Source organism: Leuciscus leuciscus, assembly GCF_965113295.1.
Source record: "Leuciscus leuciscus genome assembly, chromosome: 21".
Lineage (NCBI taxonomy): Eukaryota > Metazoa > Chordata > Actinopteri > Cypriniformes > Leuciscidae > Leuciscus > Leuciscus leuciscus.
In genome coordinates, this window is record NC_138745.1 from 15,715,099 (window position 1) to 15,721,098 (window position 6,000).

The following is a 6,000-nucleotide window of genomic DNA, read 5'->3' on the forward strand; positions in this document are numbered from 1 at the left end:
TTAAAATATTTGTTAATAGCCAGTGTTAATCTTTTCTTTAATTTTCAACTGTAGCTTTAAATTAATTACTTATACTCCTGTATTGACAAATTACATTAGAGTAGGCCTACCATTTAGTTCTAGTTGTATTTTCCTTCATGACTTGTCTTAATTCTCACTATGCTATGACAATTACTTGAATTAGTCGCTTATTCATTATTTTGTTTCTTTTTAAATCATTTATAATTTCTTTTCTACGTTTATTTTGATATATTCTTTAATTCAATATTTTTCCTTCTGGTGGGGTTATTATTAAGTTGCTACTAGTATATTCAAGGGCTTTAACATTACCTTAAAATAAAGTTTGGTTGATGTTGACTTTGAACTTGTACTCATCTCTGTTGATTCTCTCTTCTTCTGATTCAATTTTCATTTAAAGTTCTTCTTGTCGTTTGTCTTCTTTTTCCATTCATGTTGATCATTGTGTGTTGTTGTAATTGGCTTTTTCATTTACTTTCATTGGCAAGGGAAGATCATTGCCAGCATGTCCTTGAACCCTCACTTCCTGTTGTGGGGGGTTACTGGAGTCGTTTGGTGTATTTTAAGTTGAGAGGCATGGACTCAAATGTCAGTTTGCTGATCAATGCACAAGCCTCTTCTGAGATGACAAAGCAGTCACTGGTTCTTTTTGTTTGAATCGTCTTAGTAACCTTCCTGGAACTGAACTGTTCTCATCTGTGAATGAAACCTTCATTATTTCTGTTAGTTCAGTTAGTGACAACAACATATTAAATCATCTGCTCATCTGCTCCATTGTCCTTCTTGCTGTCACCTGTAAAATGATCATGTGGGCTGAGTGGTGTTCTGTCCCCTTTTGGGGGTCTTAACCCCTATATTACTTTTTACAATTAGTCAATTCAGCTCAGTTATTTCATTGTTTTGAGTCCCACTGTTAGCACACTATTTATCAGGCATCTTAGACAACACTCAACCCACTTTACAACAAGAAAAAAGTTACAAGACAATATTTCATACTTTTGACAGAACGTAAGCTCCTTCATGATATGCTGAAAAGAAAATCAGATGTGTTATTCTCCATCATGATATTCTGAAAGGAAAGTCAGATGTGTTAGGCGCTGCATTTTTTACACATTTTTTTTTTTTTTTTTTACTTTTTTTTTTTCTATTGCCACTACAGTTTCGACCAGGAAATTAACCAAATCCATCCATGGTCATTATTTTATTGGGCAGAATATGCCCTGTGGGCCCACATATCAAATTTAGATACAGCTGTAGGCAAAATAATTGATTTGCCTTGGTGTACACCATCTCTCACTCATTCATACTCAGTCACTCATTGGCCATCACCCATTCTTCTTCCGCAGGTTGTGCTCTATATGCAGAACTTGTAAATTTAGCTGTGGAATTCCAAAGGTCTGACGGACAACGTCACAACACAGCTACGCAAACACTATTCAGAAGTGTCAGTGATCTTATTGTTTAGTTTAACACCGTTGTTATAAACCCTTTTTTCTTTTTCTTTTTTCAAACTCTAATAGATTAAATATTTCAGAATAATAGGCCTTAGTATGGTGCAGTTGAGAGTAAGACAGCCAATTGTAATTTCTCAAATGCATTTTGTCATTTGTTTGGTCTACTTTATCATATTCTTTTTGTTTTTGCTCATGAGCTGCTTTAAGAAGAAAATTGGAGATCTCTACCTAATCTTGGAAAATTGGAGATCTCTACCTAATCTTGGATCCATGGCCAACAACATTTCCATCTCATTATCCCAGTTTCTACAGCATTTTTGATTTCATAATTTTTTTGGACTTTTGAAGTTATTTTTCCTTCTCCAATCTATCTCTAGAAAATTATTAAAACAAGATGGAGTGACCAGTATCATGGTTTTGCAAACAAAAATAATAATCATTCTTTGACATTTTGTGTCTATCTTTTTCTTTGCCCTATATGTCTAATATAATAGCCCTCACTATACCAAATCCAGCCTCAGTTTTAACTATTTGGTGAGTTGAGCACCCACTTCTCTGTATTTTCTTTTTCTTATAGAGCTGGACTTGTACCTACTGAAAAAGCAGAGAGGGTTAGTTTAGCAGAGAATATAAAGAATTGCTATGAGACCAGTGAATAATCAGAATGAATAACGTTAATATAATAATTAACCAAATTTGAAGCAGTCTCTAGAGTGTTCATAAGGTTTGTCACACCTGTGGTGCCCCGTAAGGGTCTGTTCTTCTGTTTTTAGCTTGGCTGTCGCACTGCATGTTTTGCCAGCCTAGCTCAAAGGCCATTGCAGAGTGGAGAATAGGCTCTATTGTTTCTCTGTCTCTTCTTAGTTTGGGCTTTTGATCAATCCTGCCAGTTTTGCATCTCAGGATTTCTCTTTATCCTCAGGAAAAGTCTCAAGTGAAAGTTTCAGCTTTTCCAGTCTTTGCATTAATTCAGTCTTTCTGAGTCTGATTGGTCAACTTCAGGAGGGGAGCTGAGAACCCCTCACCCACTTCTCTCTGTTCTTCTCTCTGCATTTGTGTCTTTGCCCTTTGCCCTCTTGTTTGTTCCACAGGACACTGAAGCCATCTGCAATTTGAACACTCAGAGATCTGCATGAATCAAATTGAACTTTTACATATAAGCTATTAGTTCTTTATCACATTCCACTTTTTAACCTGCATCTTTTCACTATTTATTTTATATAAAATCTCACTGGTTGACAATAGCAGTTCCCCCATTCTATTAGTAAAGCAGTTCTTCATTGCCGGAAAAAAGCAAGCTAGTAAAGCAAGCAATAATACAATTGAATAATTTCCCCTATCATAAAATTAGACTTCAATCTTTCTTCTATATTTGCATGTAGTGTTCACAATAATCTAGTTTCTCAACGAACATCAATGAATTCCTCTTATTTATTTATTCTCAATTCACTTCTGAAGTATTCATGACTTTTGAAACTTGGTCACTCAATCTTGCTAACCTTCAGCACACTGCACCAGTTATTTTTCTCTTAACACAAACTTATTAATCTGCAATGGAATACTTTTTCCACTCTGTCTTCAGGGATAACGAGATACAAATTTTAGACGTCTTCAGATAAAATATATAATATATTAAGCACGTGCAATCTTATTTATATTTATATATTAATATATATCATTACACAAATATATATCTTATTATTTTAACTTATTTTATACTACAATATTCTTTATAGTTAATATCTTGAAACAATTGTTTTCCCTTACTTTTCTTTCTTAATACACACCATTTAATATCCCTTCATTCACTGGTCATTCACACATTCTCTGTCCCTTCAAGCAACCAGAGTCAGAGGTCACTTATTTTCAACCACAGGCACAGTCACACAGGATCCCACAGGCACACCAACATGATCTCACACACTCTTTTTTCTATATTCTGTCAGATCTGAACAATACATTACAAATGTCTGCAGATCAACCATCTATATAAGCTAAACTACACCTGTATCAATCAATGCCCACTTACAGGTATAAAACATCAATAACTGATATCCTTATATCAGTACGCTTGTCATCCATCAAGGCCCACTTGACAAGTACACATAACTATCCTATTCCATAAACCTCTGTGATTCACTTCCTCAACACAACAGAGTGAAATAAGACCTAACTTCTTCTGTGTTCATGCTATTCTTGTATCCTCAAGGCCCACTTACAAGAAAACACAGTCCAATAATTGATATCCTTATCAATAAATTCAAACCCTCTGTGTGCATGCTTTTTGCTCATCATCCTTCAAGGCCCTCTTGATGAACAAACACAGAAAAGCAACTTACATACGTACGTCAAAACTCTTAGCGCTAAATCAGCATCCCCAGTAGTTATAGAATCCACTCAGGATTAAACAAGTACTGGCAAACACTATCGGGAGCTCCCCCACGCTATTACCAACTACTTGACATTTACAAAGACAATGCATGCAATTATTTCTGGTATCAAACATCACTTTTTAAGTTCTTTAAATTTGGAGAAGCTTTTTCTTACCACATCCAGGCCACTGGTGACTAACACATACCTTATTCAAAAGCAAAACTGCTCACCTCAAAGTACAGCGGCCACTGTTGTCTGTGTCAGTCACCAGCGATCCCTTCGTGGCTTCTTCAGCTCCTGAGCCAAGTCCTGCCGGGGTCGCCATTTGTTGTGGTTTAATTATTTTCAGGGAATGACTTCAGAGATCTTTGAGGGAATGACTTCAGAGATCTTTGATACCAGAAATATTAGACTTTATTAACAAACAAAGCCGAGTGCCCCTCTGCAGAAAGACCCTGCAGAAAGACCCTCCTGTAAGATTGTCCAGCAAACGTATATACCTACATCCTTCTCCCAAATATGGTAATACATTCTATAGGTATTTTGAGAAATAGTTTTGTACCATGTGACATTACTGAAATAGAATTCTCTGCTGTAACCACACAGCTCTCAGGTTCCAAAGTCACCCAAAGACATACACAGACAGAAAGGAAATAATAGTGTACAAAAAATAGTTAAATTACTTATTTTCTAAATAATAAAATCTTCAACAACCGCCTGGGAATACCAGGTGCTGTAAGAATTTTTGATAAAAAATAAAATTAAAAAAAATTTAAAAAAAAGAATGCCCGATCTCGTCTGATCTCGGAAGCTAAGCAGGGTCGGGCCTGGTTGGATGGGAGACCGCCTGGGAATACCAGGTGCTGTAAGCATTTTTGGTAAAAAAAATAAAAAAATAAAAAATTAAAAAAAGAACACCCGATCTCGTCTGATCTCGGAAGCTAAGCAGGGTCGGGCCTGGTTGGATGGGAGACCGCCTGGGAATACCAGGTGCTGTAAACATTTTTGGTAAAAAAAACAAAACAAAAATAAATAAAAAAACCAAAAGAGTCTAAGAATTTGTTCAAAAAGCCGGAAATAGTCTGAGTTTCTTCAAAAAGCCCAGCCTTGGCAGCAGAGTTTCTTCAGAAAGTCTGAAAAAAAAAAAAAAAAAAAAAAGAACGCCCGATCTTGTCTGATCTCGGAAGCTAAGCAGGGTGGATGGGAGACCGCCTGGGAATACCAGTTGCTGTAAGCATTTTTGGTAAAAAATAAAAATAAAAAAAAAATAAAAAAAAGAACATCCGATCTCGGAAGCTAAGCAGGGTCGGGCCTGGTTGGATGGGAGACTGCCTGGGAATACCAGGTGCTGTAAGAATTTTTGGTAAAAAAAATAAAAAATAAAAAAATAAAAAAAAGAACATCCGATCTCGGAAGCTAAGCAGGGTCGGGCCTGGTTGGATGGGAGACTGCCTGGGAATACCAGGTGCTGTAAGAATTTTTGGTAAAAAAAAAAAAAAAAAAAAGAATGCCCGATCTCGTCTGATCTCGGAAGCTAAGCAGGGTGGATGGGAGACCGCCTGGGAATACCAGGTGCTGTAAGCATTTTTGGTAAAAAATAAATAAAAAATAAAATAAAAAAGAGTCTAAGTGTTTGTTCAAAAAATCTGAAATAGTCTTTGAGTTTCTTCAAAAAGCCCAGTCTTGGCAGCAGAGTTTCTTCAGAAATAATAAAAAAAAAAAGAACGCCCGATCTCGTCTGATCTCGGAAGCTAAGCAGGGTCAGGCCTGGTTGGATGGGAGACCGCCTGGGAATACCAGGTGCTGTAAGCATTTTTGGTAAAAAAAAAATAAAAAAATAAAAATAAAATAAAAACGCCCGATGTCGGAAGCTAAGCAGGGTTGGGCCTGGTTGGATGGGAGACCGCCTGGGAATACCAGGTGCTGTAAGCATTTTTGGTAAAAAAAAAAAAAAAAAGAACACCCGATCTCATCTGATCTCGGAAGCCAAGCAGGGTCGGGCCTGGTTGGATGGGAGACCACCTGGGAATACCAGGTGCTGTAAGAATTTTTGGTAAAAAAAATAAAATAAAAAAAAAATAAAAAAAAGAACGCCCGATCTCGTCTGATCTCGGAAGCTAAGCAGGGTCGGGCCTGGTTGGATGGGAGACCGCCT